The sequence below is a fragment of the Triturus cristatus genome, chromosome 2_1, assembly GCF_964204655.1.
Source record: "Triturus cristatus chromosome 2_1, aTriCri1.1, whole genome shotgun sequence".
Lineage (NCBI taxonomy): Eukaryota > Metazoa > Chordata > Amphibia > Caudata > Salamandridae > Triturus > Triturus cristatus.
The window spans coordinates 83,516,610-83,537,118 of record NC_140581.1 but is presented as its reverse complement, the minus strand read 5'-3'; the positions used below and the strand labels follow the sequence as shown (position 1 = coordinate 83,537,118).

At 49.2% G+C, this 20,509-nt stretch overlaps 1 protein-coding gene across 2 annotated transcripts in view; it reads left to right on the top strand.

Annotated features, from left to right (window-relative positions):
• Positions 1 to 20,509, top strand: part of LOC146863792 (receptor-type tyrosine-protein phosphatase kappa-like) — a 1,244,093-nt gene that overhangs the window by 417,533 nt on the left and 806,051 nt on the right. The window lies entirely within an intron of this gene.

The following is a 20,509-nucleotide window of genomic DNA, read 5'->3' as shown; positions in this document are numbered from 1 at the left end:
TGATGCACAGCTTTACATGGAAGACAGATGTTGTAAACAGGCGCTGACGCTGCAGGTGGGAGGGGCTGCACAGCTTTACATGGAAGACAGATGTAGGAATCAGGCGTTGACGCTGCAGGTGGGAGGGGCTGCACAGCTTTCAATGGAAGACAGATGTAGTAATCAGGTGTTGACGCTGCAGGTAGGAGGGGCTGCACAGCTTTACATGGAAGACAGATGTAGTGATCAGGCGTTGACGCTGCAGGTAGGAGGGCCTGCACAGCTTTAAATGGAAGACAGGTGTAGTAATCAGGCGTTGACGCTGCAGGTAGGAGGGGCTGCACAGCTTTAAATGGAAGACAGGTGTAGTAATCAGGCCTTGACGCTGCAGGTAGGAGGGGCTTCACAGCTTTATATGGAAGACAGATGTAGTAATCAGGCGCTAATGCTCCAGGTGGGAGGGGCTGTACAGCTTTACATTGAAGACAGATGTAGTAATCAGGACCTAATGCTGCAGGTGTGAGGGGCTGCACTGATACAGAGCTTTACGTGAAAATCAGATGTAGTAATCGGGCACTAATGCTGCGTGTGTGAGGGGCTGCACTGATGCACAGCTTTACATGGAAGGCAGATGTAGTAATCAAGCGCTGACGCTGCAGGTGGGAGGGGCTGCACTGATGCACAGCTTTACATGGAAGACAGATGTAGTAATCAGGCGCTAATGCTGCAGGTGGGAGAGGCAGCACAGCTTTACATGGAAGACGGATGTAGTAATCAGGTGCCAACGGTGCAGGTGGGCAGGGCTGCAGTGATGCACAGCTTTACATGGAAGACAGATGTAGTAATCAGGCGCTAATGCTGCAGGTGGAGAGGGGCTGCCCTGATGCTCAGCTTTACATGGAAGACAGATGTAGTAATCAGGTGCTAACCCTGCAGGTGGGCAGGGCTGCACTGATGCACAGCTTTACGTGGAAGACAGATGTAGTAATGGGGCGCTAATGCTGCAGGTGGGAGGGGCTGCACTGATGCACCTCTTTACATGGAAGACGGATGAAGTAATCAGGCGCTAACGCTGCAGGTGGGAGGGGCTGCACTGATGCACAGCTTTACATGGAAGACAGCTGTAGTAATCAGGCGCTAACGCTGCAGGTGGGAGGGGCTGCACTGATGCACAGCTTTACGTGGAATACAGATGTAGTAATCGGGCGCTAATGCTGCAGGTGGGAGGGGCTGCACTGATGCACAGCTTTATGTGGAAGACAGATGTAGTAATCAGTCGCTAAGACTGCAGGTGGGAAGGGCTGCCCTAACGCACAGCTTTACATGGAAGCCATTTTAGGGTGTTCTCTCTGCAGCTCCCGCTCAGAACACGTCTAGAATTTTGTCTGTCACTGAAGAAACCGAAACCAGTCGCCACCCGTCATACATTACTGGTCTGTATGTTTGACTGAGTAGCAGACTGAGCATGTGGAAATGAGCATGTCTTCTCTTCAGAAGGTTAGTGTGGCTATGATTTAGAAAGCCATTTTGGCATTGCGATAGAAATTACACCTATTCACTTCCATTTGGTGCTCAATACCCAGTAAACAAAAACTGGCAAATTCAGTAGGTTTTATCATTGTAAGGTGCTGCAGAGCTCAAGGCCCCTCGTTGTTTCCTAAAGGTATGAGTTAAGCCTTCCATAAAAGTGGCATGAATAAATGCTGGAGGTATACAGCGCGATATTAATGCCGGAACTATTGGCTTTGCCAGGGCTTGTTATGGGTGAGATTGGCTTTGCCAGTGCTTGTTATGTGTGAGACCTAAGCTGTCAATAAGAGCCCAAATGTCTAGAGTGGGGTATTTCTATGAAGTGTCTCATGTACCTAGCTCTCTGATGCTCCTCAACTAACCCCAGCGTCTGAAGTGTTCTCTCTTGCTCAAGCGAGAACAATGGGTTATTTATTGCTATATAAAAATACTACATAATTCAGCATCATATGCAAACTGGGACTCTCAACTCCTTCAAATTCCAACATACTTAATTGTAGCATTTCAATGCCCTGTGATTGACACTTCATCACGAGTAGAACAAAGGCGTTAAGTCGATGTATTAAGATAAAATTCAGAAATCTGATACTAGTGTCCAGTTGCATTGTGTAGCTTGGGTACGTCTCATTACTACCCAGTCCTATAGTGTTTAGCTCCCCCTATGCCACGAGACTGTACCAACTGACGAGGGATAATAGAGCCGCTTGTGTGACAACCTGTGGGAAGTCCTGTTCACCCAACATGCAGTTTGCCAGCATCTGTGTGCAGTCCGTGTACAGCTGTCAGTCTCTTGTTGTAAATGTTCAACTCACCTGCACAGCTGTGCCCAGACAGCTCTGCGAAGGCAGGTACAACAGATCCATATGGTACTCAAGCCTGCAATACTGTAGTAAGTGTACTCAGTCTCTTTTGCTGTCACTGTTTCTCAGCCAGGATGTCTCTCAGTCCGTGTTTGGGCTGGCACTCTTGGGTAACTCACTGGTCCTCCTCGTCTCACCCGCTTTCCCTCTTCTGGGCCGCGCACAAGCTGGCAGTTCCTCTTGTCCTCTTCTGCAGTCGTGGTTGCATCTATCCTGCTTCTCTGGCTGTCGACTGCTGTGCGGGGAAGTGCTCGTTTTGTCATGGCTGGTCTAGCTGGGGCAGGTGGAATCCCACTTGGGCTGTTCGGGTCAGGATTGGCCTCGTATAGGCCGGGCTCTTGCAGAAGGTAAGGGTTTACACAGGCGTCGCTACCTGGATGGGGGCACCAGCACAGGTCACTCTGTGATCTCAGGTTGGGTGATAGCTCTGGTCATGCCATAGCTTCACAATTAGATAATGCCAAAGGTGCTCAAGTTTGTGCACCAAGCTGCCGCACTGCTAGTAGAACATGTCAGGATAAACCATATCATCCGAAGTAAACCAAATTAATCCACTGTGAACCATCCAATAGACTGTAGTTTAAACCATCTCAGTTTTTCTTTACGAAATCACTCCGGAGACAGCTGTATTGACCAAGATGCTTTATTTGCGCATATTCAAATGCCTTCTGCCGCCCATCCGGGCTTATACATTGGCACGTGCTGTCAATCAAATTTCGGTGCGGACACATTTATTAACCCAATGCATTTCGAACAATTGTGTTCTTCGTCAGGGGTTTGCTGTAAAAAATCAGAAATAACTTTTAACTGACCATTCATACGGTGTTACCAAATTTTGCATCATTCTAAATTTGCCTTTATAAATCCGCCACTCCCGTTGTAACCTCCCCATTAACATAACGGTAAACTAATGAAAATAAAATGAAACTAACTCTCCCTGGATTCCCCGTTACGTGAAAAAACTTACTATTCCCCTGTTACCTTTAAACGTGCAAAATGCAGCATACTCGGCTTTTCCATATCGCGTTGTTAGCCAAAGAGTCAGACACCAACCTCTCTCCCCAGTTGACTCCACTTATAATGCGATTCTCACACGTGTGCCTAATCCCTTTGTTAAATTCTGCCGCCAAAACTCGCTACCGCCTACATATTGACAGAGCCTAAAACATACCACTCCCATAATGCATTGTACCCGCTCCCAATAACAAAAGACCGCCCAAACTCAAACCCTGTGATACAAATGCTCACTACATATAACTGTAAAACATAACGTCTGTGCATGACCTGAATCAAACATTACATTGCATAACCTAGACCGAAAATCAAAAACCATCAAAGTGTGTGTAATAAAAATATTGTCCCAGAAAAACTTTGCATTGTGTGTCCAAGTGCAGATTCGTGCAATGAGAGGTTGCCCCCATGTGCTGAGATCAGTTAACGTGCCAAATCGTCCGTGCAGCACTGAAAGTTTTCTGTTGTTTGCGCTGTCTCCGAGGTGAAACTTTTCAATTAGTCAAACAGTTTATTCTGGCATAGCTTCACAATTGACACACATTGCTTCAGGTCATGCTGCAACTTTACAGTTAAGGCACATTGCCGTGCGTACCACAGAAGATTCACCATTCGGGCACAGTAGCTTCGCAATTTGGGAAAAGCAGCTCAGGTCACGTCGCAGTGTCACACTTGCGACATATAGGCTGGGGTCATGCTGCAGCTTTGCGATTCCTGGCTGGAAGATCAGGGAGACTCTGAGGCCTACCAAGACTGAGGTATGCCGGTCACTTTCTGAAGTCTTCCCCCTCTGCAGATCCACCACACCTGGTCACACTGCACCTAGCTCCTCCTGCAGGGACGGCAGGCTTCTGGCCTCACTCAGCAGACTCTCTTGCTTCAGCACAGGTGAACAGTTCTTCAGCACAGAGTAGACTTAGGTGATGTCCCCTCACCTCCGGGAAGCTTGCTGTCACGCAGCTACCAGCTCTCATTGCAAAGCATTGTTCTGAATACTATGCAGAGCACTCCCTTCATTGGTCATTGAGAAGATGCAAGTGGAACAACAAGTGGGTCAGTGAATTCCACTTTTATACAGTCAAACAGACAGGAGATATGGATCAATTGTCTGACCTTTCAGAACCCGTAACGGGTGATTCTTCTAGGTATCTTATCCAGTCTGCTCTCCAAAACAGGCTTTGTGTAGACTGATGCTCCTTACAGCAGATTAGTCTCCAGTCTGGAGCACCCATTACAGAAGCAAAATGAGATGAGCGCTTTCATCACCTGGCTGTCGCCAGCTACACTGAAAGAGTGATCAGAAAAACACAAACGTCTGGCCTCACCCAAGAGGTCCCCTTCATCTTGGACGACTGTCTCCCCACCTTTCATCCCCACCATCTACCAACTGGCAGTACTACAGGAAGAAGGCTCTAAGCAAAAGGCCTAATCAAATTTCTAAAACCAAATCATTTTCTTGGTTATTTATGACAATACTTTTTGCATTTGGTTTATTTGTGACTGTGAATAAATGGCTGCATTAATAGGGCAAATATTAAAAGTGAAACGGGAAAAATCTGTCTAGTTCCCCATAAAATTGGTAATATCGTGGAGTACTCGCCATTCACTTTAATCCTGTTTACTGTCTTCATGAAATGGGAAAGGATTGGTTTATTTTGTATTAGACCCATGGCTTTCCTGTCCTACACTTTAATAATGCAGTTGCAGTCAACTGGAGCAACAAATGGGGTATTTCTCTTTTTTTTGCTAATACGGTAAGATGCAGTTTTAACAAATCACTATGCCCGTAGTTAAACTGTGATTGCAAACTGTCATGCCCAGACCAAGGGCACTAGGACCCTGGGACACAAGGGCAGAGGCCAAAGGACACCGGACCCCAGTTCCGGTGAGGGGAGGGGGCAAGAGGAGGAAAGGGCATACCTGAAAGAACTAGCGTGTCCTGCGTGGTCTGTGGGCTGGAAACACGACAACTGGCGACGAAGGTGCGTGATCGAGCACCCAGCAGAAGATCGAAGTGCAGCGGTCCATCGTGCCGGAAGACACCGTAATCGAGACCAGGAGCTCACCCTGGCTCGTGTGTGCAGCAACTGAAGACGATACGGCGCGGGAGCCCACCCCGACCGTAATGGATGTAAAAGAAGACTGCCCTGCATCACCGGGTAAGATGACCGAATAGCCGAGTGGACGCGCGCGCTGTTTCAAGCGCGAAGCATCGCGAGAAGAGGGCAAGGTCAGGCAGAAAAAGGGACATCAAGCATTCAGAAGAAGTGGGCGGCCATTTTGAAGTCAGGCAGCACCCCGATTGGTGAAAGTATCGCGAGATCACCGGCGGCCATTTTGAGGTCAGGCCAACAGACGAATAGGAAGAGAGAACAGCGCGGCGGCCATTTTAAAGTCAGGCAACAATAAAGAAGTGTCGAATAGAACAGCAAAAGGAAGAAACAAGCATCGGCAAAGGCAAAAAGGCACCAAAAGTGACTAAAGAAGCACTAGCAAAGGCAAATAAATAAGCACCATAAGTGGGAAACAAGCATTGGCAAGGACAAATAAAGAAACACCAGAAGTAGAAAACAAGCATTGGCAAAGGCAAAAAAAACAAACAAACAAAAAACGTGACTAAACAAGCAGTGGCAAGGACAAATAAAGAAAGACCGGAAGCAGAAAACAAGCATTGGCAAAGGCAAATAAAGAGGCAACAATAACAGAAAAGGATGGCAGAAAGACAAAATGCGCAATATCGGAGACCACTACCATTCAACCCATCAGAGCCACAAGCAGGAATACGGTGGGAGAAATGCATCAGGCGTTTTGAAAGATACATGGAAGCGACCGATGTGACAGCAGCGAAGCAACTAGGCCTATTCCTAAACCTAGTAGGGGATGAGGTTGAAGACCTACTAGTGACACTGCCAAAAGAGGAGACTACCACCTACGACAAACTAAAGGCGTGCCTGACAAATTTGACCCGCAGAGAAATGTTGATTTTGAGCGATACACTTTCACGATCGCTTTCCAACAACAAGATGAAACGCTGGATGACTTCGCAACGAGACTGCGAAAGCTAGTAACGCACTGTGAGTTCAACAAATTCGATAACGAACAAGCAATCAGACTACGCATCATAGAGGGCTACCGTGACACGGAATTTCGCGCAAGAATTCTAAAAGAACCAACGTCTTTAGAAAACATCCTATCTCTAGCAAGAGCAGAAGCAAGAGCGACAGCACAAGCAAAGGAAATGGAACGAGGAAAGGAACGGTCAGTGGACCAAGTGCACCGAATGACAAACAACAACAGCACAAGCAGATGGAAAAAGGACAGAAATGGCCAGACAGTGAAGAAACGACCGGAAGGAACGTGCTACAGGTGCGGACTTGAATTTCCACATCGAGGGCCGTGTCCGGCGTTTGGTCAGACTTGTCGGAAATGCAATGGGAGAAATCACTATGCCAGTGTGTGTATAGGAATGCAATTCAGGAATGACAGAGGAAGAACAGAAAGACCACGAGTACCAGTCAGCAGGCATGTTCGACACGTCAACACAGGAACAAGGAGCTCCTCAACAGGATCAGACGAAGAAGAAGAAAAAAAAGAGGGATCGACAGGACGACTATACCTCATGTCGGATGTCACTACAGAACAAAATGAGGAGGAGAAAGCAGAGAAAGCATATGTCTGGTAGACAAAAGCAAGATCAAAAAGACAGAATCGGTGACATTAGGGGTAGGGTCACACAAAGCAAAGTTCGTTTTAGACAGTGGCGCGACGTGCAACATCATGTGTGCGTCGGAATACGAAAAAATGAAAATAAAGCCAAGCTTGAGGCCGTCCCGAATTGAAGTTTTCACCTGGGGGTCCCGAACACCAGTAACAAACATGGGGAAATTCACAGAAGAACTGACATACAAAGACCAAAAGATGAAGGAAGAAATTCATGTATTAAAGGGCGACATCCCAGCGCCATGCCTATTGAGCAACATCACGGCTCAGATGATGGGTCTTCTTGAAATGACTTACAATATATCACACAAAGGAAGCATCCTGAATGAATACCCCAATCCTCTGCAAGGCCTAGGGAAGCTAAAGGGGCGGCAAATAACACTACACATTGATGAGACAGTAAGGCCGATAGCGCAACATCATCGGAGGGTACCAATACACCTGCAGCCACAGGTAGAAGAGGAATTGGATGCATTACTAAAGCAAGACATCATAGAACGAGCAGAAGGACCAACACCATGGGTGTCTCCGATTGTGGCCGTACCAAAGAAAGATACGTCAAAAATAAGAATCTGTGTCGACATGAGGATACCAAACAAAGCAATTGAACGCGAGAGACATCCCGGACCACACCTTGATGACATGATCAGCTGTCTAACAGGCATGAGGCGATTCTCTAAACTAGACCTGTACAAAGGATACCACCAGCTAGAACTAGATCCTCAGTCTCGATACATCACGACGTTTTCCACACACCTAGGCCTGTTCAGATACAAACGTCTGAGCTTTGGCGTATCGTCGGCTGCAGAAATATTTCAAGAGACAATACGACAAGTAATAAGGCCGGTAAAGAACAGCCTAAACTACAGCGACGACATCCTGGTGTTTGGAAAATCAAACGAGGAGCACGACAAAGCGCTAAGAGAGGTGTGCTCTCACCTAGAGCAGGCGGGTCTGACACTAAACAAAGAGAAATGTGAGTTGGAGCGAGACGAACTAGTATTCTTTGGCCACATCTTCTCCAAGAAAGGAATGCGACCGGATCGCAACAAGGTAAAATCGCTGGAAAGAGCACAACAACCAAGAGACGTGGCAGAAGTGAGGTCATTTCTTGGCCTGGCCAGCTACTGTGCAAGGTACATTCAAGATTTCGCTACAGTAAGTGCACCACTGAGGGAACTAACAAAACAAGGCCAAAGTTTCGCATGGACTGAAAAGTGCAGCAAAGCATTTGAGGAGATCAGAAGCGCCGTAACCGCAGTAGACCACCTAGCATACTTCGATCCGAGGCTATGCACTAAACTGACAGTAGATGCCAGCCCAGTGGGGCTAGGGGCAATACTGGCACAACACCAACCAGGAAAAGACTCCCCAAGACATGTAGTAGCATATGGAAGCAAAAGCCTATCGGATGTCGAAAAAGCATACTCCCAGCCAGAAAAAGAGAGCCTGGCGGTAGTATGGGCATGTGAACACTACCACATGTTCATCTACGGAAAACCATTCACAATAATAACAGATCACCAAGCGCTGATAACAATATATGGAAATCCAAATGCAAAAATACCGCCCAGGATAGAGAGGTGGGGGATACGGCTAATGGACTACAATTTCAAAATAATACACAAACCAGGGAAAGAACACAATCCTGCAGATTATGTGTCAAGGCACCCCCTGCCACAAGCTTCTCAAGCGACAACGATGGCGGAGGAATACTTAAACTTTGCACTCAAACTGAACACACCAGCAACGATATCAATGGATGAACTGGAACAGGAGACAAGGAAAGACCCCACCATGCAAGCAATGATGAAAGTGACGAAACAGCAAAGGTGGAGGCACGTCAACAACAACAACTGGGAAGAAGGAGTGAGAAAAGAAGAGCTGCTCGAATTCAAAAAGATCAGCGAAGAACTCTCCGAAAGCGAAAATGGAATAATGATGAGAGGCACCCGAATTGTAATTCCGCAAACTCTGAGGGGAAGGACAGTAGAACTAGCACATGAGTCACATCAAGGGATTGTGGCTACAAAAAAAATGTTAAGAGAAAAAGTGTGGTTCCCGGGACTGGACAACATGGTGGAAGACACCGTGATGCACTGCCACATCTGCCAAGTAACCGGGCCCCATTCAAAGTCGGAGCCACTGCAAATGTCCAAACTACCAAAGGCAGTGTGGACAGAATTGGCAGCTGACTTCTATGGACCGCTGGAGACAGGACATTACCTGTTGGTAATAATAGACGAATTCTCCAGATTCCCAATAGTGAGGCAAGTAGCTTCGACGTCAGCAAACGCAACACTGCCAGTCCTGAACGACATCTTCGCAGCATGGGGCTCACCACAGACATTGAAGACGGACAACGGGCCCCCATTTTCAGGCGAAGAATTCAAAAGGTTCATGGAATACCTCGGGATCAATCATCGACGAATAACTCCCCTATGGCCACAAGCAAATGGGATGGCAGAACGGTTCATGGGAACCATCAAAAAGGCAATACAAAGAGCAAAGTTGACGCAGATCTCAATAGGACAAGCTCTGGGCCAGGTCCTAAGGGATTATCGAAACACCCCGCACAGCTCCACAGGAAGGTGCCCCGCGGAGCTGGTGTTGGGGCGATCAAGCAGAACGAGGCTGCCACAAGTGAAAGAAAAGGAAAGCATAGAGCGACATGACATAGCAACGAGAGACACCCAAGCGAAAGAAAAGATGAAGGCATATGCTGATCGGAGAAGACACACAGCAAGCACAAAGATCGAAGAAGGAGACACCGTGGTAGTACGGCAGAGACAAGTGCGAAAGTCAGACAGTGTTTTCTCAAGGGACCCACTGACAGTGACCGGAGTCAAAGGGCCAATGATAACGGCTTCAGCCGGGCCATACCACATCACTCGCAACAGTTCGCACTTCAGAGAACTGAAATCGAAAGAAGAGGAGCTGCCAATACATGGGCTGAAGGAAGAGACACATGAGGAAAGAGATCAAGTGGACGACAGAACGCAACGACCGAGAAGAGAATGCAAGAAAACAAAAAGACTAATTGAAGAAATGTGAAGAGACAGAGGTCCGTGGAGACACTCTCTCTCTCTCTCTCTCTCTCTCTCTAAATACAAAAAAAAAAAAAAAAAATTTTGTTTGCAACAAGGGGGGAGATGTCATGCCCAGACCAAGGGCACTAGGACCCTGGGACACAAGGGCAGAGGCCAAAGGACACCGGACACCAGTTCCGGTGAGGGGGCAAGAGGAGGAAAGGGCATTTGTCCAGCGCAGGACCTCCGGGCGAGAGGTCAGGGGCCCACTGGTGAGACTACCGAAATGAATAAAGCATACCTGAAAGAACTAGCGTGTCCTGCGTGGTCTGTGGGCTGGGAACACGACACAAACTTTAGAAAGTGGACCACCAGGAGGTCTGCAAAGGTTCTGTTTAATAACATTGGGAAACTGTTACGGTCAGATGCCTTGCAGCAAGGCATTTTTAGGTCGAGTGTGAGCCAGCGCGCAAGCGCTGCTCTGGGAAGAGCTGTGGTAGTTCAGTACTAAGAGAAGCTCTGCTCGGTCCCCTGCCCTTATTTTTCATTGGCTTGTGTGTTTGTCCTTGGTAAATGCTGTCTTCTGATTCATTCTGAGGCTTGTTAGTCTCTCCTTAGTACAGCCATGTTGTCAGCTGTGACCTCTCATGGCTACTGGCCCTTTACTTCGGTTCTTACACGGTATGGTCTTATAAGCACCATTTTCTTTATTGATTTTCTCCTACTTCAGGCACAACGGCTTTCACCTCCAGCACATTTAATTGAAACTAATCTTCGTGGTGAGGTCTGTTTTTTTCCAGGAATCCTTCTCTGAAGAAGCTCACATGTTCCTAATTACGGCCACACCGGGCCCTTGTATTCGGCTCTCGCTTCTCGCTGCTAGCTCTCTTGTCTTGAAATTTCGCCTTATTAACTCCATCCTTGCGAGTTCCTGCCTATCACGGTGGCCTGGAGATGCTATCGTGGCCGGCTGTCGGATAAGGTTACCCTGAAAGGATTTTGTGGATTAAATTCTGTAAAAGAGGCAACTGAGGGCACTGCAGCTAGGTCAGTGTGGGGGATGTCCGCGAATTCAGATCAGCAACAGTCTTGCTGTTTACCTTGGAGTCCGGTTCATGCCTAGCAGTGATACAGTGTGTTGGTAAATGTTTTCAACTATGATGGCCTTTTGGAGAACTCCCGCTTGCAGACTGCTCACGCCTAGGCAGTGAAGGAGTGGGGGGTGAGGGGGTGCTGGTTATTCCTCGCCTGAGCAGACTTGGTGCAAGGCTGTGTTTCGGTTTGGGTTCTTTCACTTGGGTTATAGCCAGATATGGCGAGAGGAAGTAACTGTTGTGGTGCACAGGGGGTAGATGGGGAACACTAAGGCCTGAAGCATCCGTTGACATGCATTACACCTGATGCGGCAGGGACTGGTGCACCCTGAGCTCCGCTGCTGGGACCGTGGCCTGGGGTTCTCTGCGCTACACCACTTGAGACCCCCAATGACCCGCCGTCTAGCACCTCGAGGGAGCTTGAGGAGCTGAACCAGTCCTCTCACTCCCTCCTCGGACACCGGGGCACAGTGAAGTCAAGTGGTGGAGGGCAGGCTGGGGTCTTTTTGAAGTGGTCGGCCTCCGTGTCGCGATGGACCTCTTCTTCGAGGCGGTGCAGTATCTTCAGGAGAACAGCACTGGAGGTAAGGCCACAGCTGGGCAGGGGCCCTGCTCCCACCTGCCCGAAAGTGCATATATGGCGAATATAACTATGCAGCTCCCTCAAATGGTGGGGCTGCGTAGTTTCCCACAGCTCTAAATTTGTGTACAGCCTATCCTGAAGTATAATAAGGTATTTATGAAACTATCCTTCTTTGCGTGGCAAGACGGTCATGTTGCTGAGGTAGAGTTGTGTCGCTGTAGGAGTCCTAGCACAGCCATAGGGTTGTTCTGTTCACAAAGTAGTTTTGTTGTTTTTCAGAGATGGTGGGGGGTGTGTGTCTTACTCCAAGGTGATGCACTTCAGGGATGCACACAGATACGTTTTTCTGAATCACTGTATACATGCGGGTTATGAGCCTCCAGGGGGAGGGAGTTGTGAGTAGGTGGACCAGGGCATGAAGAGTAAGGGGGGCACCGGAAATAAAGCATGCAGTGCTCGACAGTTTGTGCGGAGTTGGTGATACAGAAAGGCCTCTAGTGCTGTGGGCGAGGAGTGAATCCTCCCACCTGCTGGTGGAATGAGTTGCTCGTCAGGGTAGAGATCTTGGAATGTGAAAAAGTCCCATGTGGCATGCTTGCCGGCATGCCTTCTCATCTGCCATCGGGGAGTTGGGGATTTTGAGCTAATGGCATAGTCGGTGCGTAGAGGCAGTGGAGCCAGGCTCGTCTCCACGGGCCTTCCCAGGCCCAACGGGCACATTCCACTGTGTCTATTTCAGTGCATGGGGTCTTATATGGATGGTAGAGGGCTGTGGCCAAGGGCAAAGAGCCACCTGATTGGTCTCCACTGCAGCGTGTGGTTGGAAGAGAGTGGGGTGAAGCCAGAATTGCACGAATGGGGCCTGTACGCAGTAAGTATAGAGAGGCATATCAGGCACACTGAGTCATCCTTGCTGAGATGGCAGTGTTAAAGTTTCTCATGCCACTCTCAGCTGTTTGCCCGCCTGGGCCAGACAAACCAGGTTGGAGCAAAGTTGTTCAAAAAATTGTTCCGCCCACGGGATCAGGATGTTTATGAATAAGTAAAGAAATTTAGTGAGTATAATTATTGAGATGGCATTCCTGCCCACCCGTCTCTGCGACTGTGCTGGTAAGTACTCCTCAAGCCAGCTCATGGCCCGTCCTTAATTAGCCCTCAACAGTTCATCAACATTCCTGATGAGCCATAGTCCCAAATATCAGACTGACTCTGTTGCCCACTGTAACTTGTATTCGGATTTGAACTAGTGCCACACCTCAGTGAGGGGGAATAATGTAGACTTGGACCAGTTGATGAGGATTCTGGAGTGGCCTCCGAATCTAATCACTTCTCGAATGATAGGGGAAAGGTTTGTCCGGGCTGTGGCCAAACAATGTGATGTAATTGACATACATGGACATCAATTAGCAGTGAAATTGAGGCCCCGTCACTCGTGTGATATTGGCATAGCCACCTGCTGCCTAAATTGCTATCGCGAAAGGGATTGGAGATAAAGGACACCCTTGTCTGGTACCTCTAGTAACAGGGGGCGGGGTTAAAGGGAACAATTGAGGTGCAGACGAGCCGCAGGGAAGGTGTATAGAATGCCAATTAGGTGTAGGAACCGTGAGTTGAAGCAAAGCCAAGGAGGAGGTGAAAGAGGTTTGGCCTTGCTAAAGAATCAAAGGCATTTGTGGCATCCAGGAGCACTGCAAATGCCTTTAGTTCAGAGTCTTTGGTATGCATGAGGGCCAACATTGTGCAGAGATAATGGGTGGTCGATCGCCCAGGAACAAAACCAGACCGGTCTGGCTAGACAATGTCCGGTAAAAGGGGCAGCAGACGGTTTGTTATACGTATGGCTAGTATCTTGTTGTTGACATTTATCATTGATAGCGGTCTATGGGAATCACAGCTGTTAGATGGCTTGCCAGGCTTCAATATGATGATAATAACCACTTCCCACAAGGAAGGCGGAGGCCGACCCAGGGATAGTGAGTCTTGTATATTGCCAATAGGTGAGGGAGAAAAGAGAGGCATACTCTTTGTAAAAAGTTGTGATGAGCCCATCCAGGCCCTGTGCCTTATCCCTGGGCATTCTGTGAATAATCTCTTCCACAGTGAAGGGAGCGTCAATGTACATGCAGGATGCATGATGTTGCCAAATAAGTTGGAGAGTGTCAAAGAAGGTATCCTGGGCTGCTGTATCTGGGGCCCTGGTGGTTTGATGTAAGTTAGAGTATAACAATGTCATGACCTGAAGTATCCATCAGGTTTTCTGTGAGCTTTGTGGCGATTGTCAAGAAGTTCTGTCACGTACAGGTCTGCCCAGGGTTTAAGAAGAAGACTTCTAGCACCTTGCCCGATCGATCCCCTTCACCATAGCGCCTCGTCACTGTCCCTCTGTGAAGATGATGAGTCTCCCTGATCACCTCACCCTCATAGTTGAAGAGTTTTTGCCAGAGAGTTGCGAGTGCCTGCACGTTTTTTGATTCAAAGGAGGTAAGTTCAAGGGTGCAAATGTCTATTTCTAGTGTGGCAAGGTGCATGTGGATTGCTTTGAGAATCCCCGACTGCTTCGCTATACAGGTGCCGCGAATAACAACTTTAAACTCCTCCCACAGTGTAGACAGGGAAGGGACCAACCCCTCGTTGTGGGCATGGAAATCCAAGATGGCCGCCCGGATTTCGTCCCGAAAAACAGCATCTCAGATTGTGTGCGCGCTCAGTCTCCAAGTGAATGACCAAGGAGGGGAAGAGGAGGAGTGAGCTACAGCAAGACAGGTGCATGATTAGAGAGAGTTTCGGGGAGGTGAGTGACATCAGTTGTCCAGGTGAGAGCTTCAGGCATGAGTAACTAGTAGTCGATTATGGACTAGGTATTATATTTGGGTGCAGTATAAGTGCCCTCAATGCTAGTGGAGTGTCACAGGCGCCAAACGTCTTATAAGTTGTTGACGTGAAAAAGTGTACAGAGTTAAGCAGTGGCACTGGGGTGGAGCCATCTGGTGCTGCTGGAGCGATCTCCATCCTGGTCCAGGATGACCTTGAAGTAACCTCCCTGTAGAACAGTGCCAGGGCCCAGAGTGGTGACTAGGTGCCAGACCTCCACAAAGAATTCTGGGCTATCTGTGCTAGGGCCATAAATGGGGACTAGGGTGACGGGCGGTTGTGCAGTGTGGCAGACAAAATGACGTATCTGCCATCAGGATGACAGAGGATTTGGCGTGTTTGCCAATGAAGTCCCTTGTGAAGGAGTATTGCAGTGCCTCCCGCATAGTTTGAGTACAGGAAGGCATGTGAATCCACAAATCACCCGTCTCGGAGGCATGAAGCAGTTGCCTGGGTCAAATGGAGCTCTTGAAAAAAGCACATATCTATATGGTGTCAATTTATATAGGCATGCACTAAGTGTGCCTTGCGCCTATCGTTGAGATCTCGGATATTCCAGGTCAAGCATTTCATGGATAACATCTGTGGTTAAGTAGTGCTGCAACATGCACTGCTGGAAGCGGGGGTAAGTAAGAAGGGAGAAAATATGCTCATGAAGTGTGAGACATGTAAGGCATAACAAACACACATCAACAGCAAAGGTCCCACCGATCACCCACTTCAACCCATTAAATTGGTTGACAAAACACATCCCCCCAACCCAGTAGAAATAAGACATAATGAGAAACATCCCTCGGGCGACAAAGAACCAGTTGAACATCCCATGAACTAACCAGGCGGCCGAAGGAACAGGAAAAGTACCCTGGACAGGGGTCAGTGTAGTGAGCAGAACAACTGCAACATATGTAGGTGCTGCCCCAGGTTAGAAAAGTTGCATTCCAAAGTTGTAGAGCAGGGTAGGTATACCCATGTTCACGGCTGATATGAAGTGGACCTCTGGGCAGCAGCAATCGAACAGCTAATCATTGTCACTGAGACAGCTGTCTTTAGCGAAGGCCAGGTCCCCAGACATATACTTCAGTATTCACCAGTTTCTGGTAGATTTTCATGGCAATCAATCAATCATAACATTTGTAAAGCGCACTACTCACCTGTGAGCGCTAGGGGGGGAAGATGATGTTGAGGTCGTGCAGTCGGGCGACGTGGGCGAGCGGTGCCATGTAGATGTTGAAAAATGTCGGGCTGAGGGATGAGCCCTTGGATACGCCGCAGAGTATCTCGGTGGCTTCCGAGCGGAAGTGGGGGAGGCAGACGCTCTGGGTTCAGCCGGAGAGGAAGGAGGTGGTCCAGTCCAGAGCCTTGTCTCGGATCCCAGCGTCGTGGAGGCGTGTGCGTAGGGTGTGGTGGCAGACAGTGTCGAAGGCGGCTGACAGGTCCAGGAGGATGAGGGCCGTGGTTTCGCCGTGGTCCAGCAGGGCTCTCATGTCATCGGTGGCGGCGATGAGGGCAGTTTTGGTGCTGTGGTTGCTGCGGAACCCGGACTGGGATGGGTCCAGGATGCTGTTCTCCTCAAGGTACCGGGTCAGTTGTCTGTTGACGATCTTCTCGATGACTTTCGCCGGGAACGGGAGCAGGGAGATGGGCCAGAAGTTCTTGAGGTCCTTGAGGTCAGCCTTGGGTTTTTTGAGTAAGACGTTGATCTCGGCGTGTTTCTAGCTCTCCGGGAAGGTTGCTGTCTTCGAAGAAGATGTTGATGGCTTTCCTGAGATGGGGTGCGATGGTGGTGCTGGCTTTGTTGAAGATGTGGTGAGGACATGGGTCTGATGGAGATCCAGAGTGGATGGTGTTCATGATATTGATGGTGTCGTCGTAGTTTATGTTGGTCTAGGTGAGCAGGGGGTCGGTGCGGATGGTGTCCGGGGGGACGGGGGTCTCAGTGGTTGTCGGGGCAGTCGTGACGTTGAAGCTGTCACGGATGTCTGCGATCTTGCGATGGAAGAAGGTGTCAAGGGAGTCGCACAGGTCTTGCGAGGGTGGGATGTCGTTGGCGTTGGAGCTGGAGTTGGAGAGTTCCTTCATGATGTTGAAGAGCTCTTTGCTGTTGTGTGTGTTGTTGTCTAGGTGGTATTTGAAGGAGGCCCTTTTGGCAGATCTGATGAGGTAATGGTGTCTGCGGGTGGCGTTCTTGTGGGCTGCGTTGCTGTCCGGTGTCTGTTCACGGTGCCATTTCTCCTCTAGCTTTCTGCAGGTTTGCTTGGAGGCTTGGAGGTCCTCAGTGAACCAGCTGGCTTTCTTGTTGGTGTGTCTGTTGGAGGGTTTCTTGATCGGGGGAGGGTGTTGGCGCAGTCGTTGATCCATTGTCTGAGGTTGCGTGCAGCGGTGTCGGGGTCGGTGGGGTCGTTGGGTGGACTCCGGGCAAGGGTGGTGGTTAGCTGGTCTTTGGCGACTTTGCTCCAGCAGCGGCGGGGGATTTGTTGGGTGCGGTGGTGCGTGGTGGGTTTCTGGAAGGTGAAGTGGATGCAGTGATGGTCGGTCCAGTGGAGTTTAGTGGTGTGGTTGAAGGACATGTGGGAGCTTGCGGAGAAGATGGGGTCAAGTGTGTGGCCGGCAGAGTGGGTGGGTGTTGTGACGAGTTGTCTGAGTTCAAGGTTGGGATGGTTGTGGTGGAGTTGGTGTTGTTGTTGTTCTCAAGGTGGAAGTTCAGGTCCCCGAGGAGGATGTAGTCTGTGGAGGCGAGGGTGTGTGTACTGATGAAGTTGGCGATGGAGTCGCTGAACTGTGGCCGGGGTCCGGGGGGTCTGTACACGAGGGTTCCTCTGAGGGTGGTGTTGGGATCGGTGTGGATCTGGAAGCGCAGGTGTTCGGCGGTGCTGAGGGTGTCGCCGGTGTTGGTCGACTCTGAGAGTGTTCCTGTGCATGATGGCGATTCCTCCTCCTATTCCTCTGGTGCGGTCCCTGCGGGTGATCTTGTAGCTGTCCGGAATGGCTATGGCGATGTCGGGTGCCGAGGAGAGACAGCGATAACTGTCTCTTTGAGACATTTTGTAAGTAGGTTTTCAAAAGTGTTACCCACATGGTTTTGCTGGCCTAGAGCTTGAGTGCACAATGGCGTGCACGTGTACTGCTGCTCCTCTGCTCCTTGCATTTTCCGAGATTACTTTCACTTTCGCGGCTGTGTGGCCGCTTTGATGTTTGATCGCGATCACTTTCGCGGCCGCTTGTTTCTCTCTCTCTCTTAATATCTCCGCTACCATTGTTATGAGAACAGCATATTACTGGTCACATAAATAACAATGTTTCTCGAGTTGGATTCCTCAAATGACCTGTGATTGTGGCAAACTATGTTGCCCGTTATAAGACATGCTGGCCCCCATTTCGAAAGCCGCCATCTCTACTGGAATTATAAGGTATCAAGTTTTACTGAGGGACTCCGGCTGTGACACTTCAGAAACCCATTGTAGAAACTAGAGGGGAGAAATAAGAATTTCCAGAGGAATCGGGTGCAACATTGAAATGCCACTGAACATTTCTCAGGACAACCTGAGGATTCCACTTGTAATCTTCGGTAACGCTGCACCCCAGATTTGCCTGTACCCTTAGTGCTGGTAACTTCGTGGAGGTAAAATTACTCTGCCGGTGCAACCAGGACACAACTCCTTTGTGTATGCAAATATTTCCATTGCGTAATTGATTAACAACCCAATCACGGCTTAATACTATACACCTGCTATAAAGCGTTAGAACAGGATGTAGTGATTAACAGATATTTAATTTGCCCCTGATTTCAATTGCACACCTCGGTATAGGGAAGTCCTGCAAATAATATCCGTTTTATCTCCCCTGCATTGCGTAACAGTTGCCTTGTCACCCAGGTTAGTATCAGACTTTACCTCCCGCAAGTCGGGAGGATAAATACTTACACGTCAGGTGTAATTTGCCACTAACCTGTGATGCTATTTTGGCCACAAACGACTTTGCTCAAGATATAGGAACGCATCAAGTTGTAAATGGGGCCGAAGTATTTCCTCATGACTGTGCGCCAAGTCAGTGGGGCTAGCCATCATTCGGGCAGCAGGTGCAGCGGTACCGCGGCCAATGAGGTATACTTTGTACCCTAATTGTGACTGTACTTTACTCCACATCACGTGGCAAAGGGGACCGTTTACCTTTTCTGCATAAAGCTCCTTTCCACACCACTGCGCAGACAGTCGCATCTATTTTAGCGTCTAATGCTGCCCGGGGCTCGCGACGTGATGACGCTTCATGTTGTTAAAGCCGCCTTATCCTTTGCCAATTGCATTGTCATTGCTGCCGTGAAAGGGTATTGCTCGAAACAGCAGAAAATATGTTTTTTTTCTCTATCTCTGACTTAAGCGGATAGTATGCCATATGCTACTCAACTCTCCATGGTAAGGAGTGGAGAAGAGTTAACGTTTAATTTAATAAAAATATGTATGGACTATTTATAACAAAAACAAGCATTGGCATAGCCAATAGGTCTAGCCTTTGGGACCTTATAAGTGTTTAGCCATGCAACAGTTGATGTTGTTGTCCCAAGGATACTGTGCTGCATAACTAAATACTTATAAGGTCCCAAAAGCGAGACCTATTGGCTATGCCAATGCTTGTTTAGTTTGATGACTCCCAGGACTTTCTCAGTGTGGAGGAGGTGCTCACTAGTGTTAGCATGGGAATCTTTGATGTCAGAGGTACGGTTATCCATATGATCCAGGCGGTCAACATGCTTGTCTCCTTGATGTGGTCAATCCTGCTGGACAGTTGGTCAATATTTAAATATTGGCATCAATGGTATGAAGGCTATTTTCCATGTCTAAAAGTATCTTCTTGGTGTTCAAGTTCTGCTCACTCAACTCAGAAGCAGGCTCAGTGGCTGATCTATCGCGCTTGTCTGCCTTTTGCGGTCAAGGTGCAGTTTAGATGGTTTGGCGTCCTGCTTGCCCATGATGACTGTCTGCGGCACCTGGCAGTGCCTCACATCCCGCCTCACCCCCCGTCCCTGCACCAGAACAAGGGGGGCACAAGCAGACCACAGGCTCAACTCCCAGACTGAGGCACAATGCAGGGAAGTCGTATGTGTTCTCACAGGGTCCGTAGATACAGACAGTGTAGTAGTGCCAGGTGGTGCTGATATGGGGCAAGTCCCCATACCGTGCTGTCCCACCTCACCCCAAGTCTCGCAGATGGGGGAACCAGGGAGCTCAAGCAGACCCAGGTCCTAGAGAGGAGCAGATGTCACAAGAGGCCTCCCTCCTTCACCAACACTGGGCCGGGGCTGTGCAGGATAATGGTGTGTTCTTCACAGCTAAGAAGGTCTCAAACCTCCCCGGAGGGCAGCAATCCACCTGAGGCAGCAGATGACACCAGGCACAGATGTGGGGAAATAAAGGGCTTAAGACGTCTGCACACTACAAAATCTTGCCCAGAGTTCAGCAGCCGAGAGGGCGGGGAAGTACAAGCAGTCTCAGGCCCGGGTGGAGCATATGCATTCCAGCCTCAACTGCATGTACGAATCTAAGCCAGCACTACGTTAAGGAGTCCCCCAATCGATGTTTGCCATGGCAATCCATTGAGGGAGGGGGACCCTCCAGGAGGCCCCACAGGTTCAATGGGCCAGGGGCGATTAGGGTGCCAGCTGTAAAAGGGCCTCCTGTCAACCACCCCTAGTCCAAGACGAAGGTGTCCCACACCGCACCTCCTCCGCAGCCAGCTGCCAGATCATGCCCAGGGACCTAGATCCAGATCATGGCCGCCTCTGGTCTCAGATGGGGAGGGCCTCCCCCCGGGGTCGGTGCCGACCCCAGCAGCAACCAG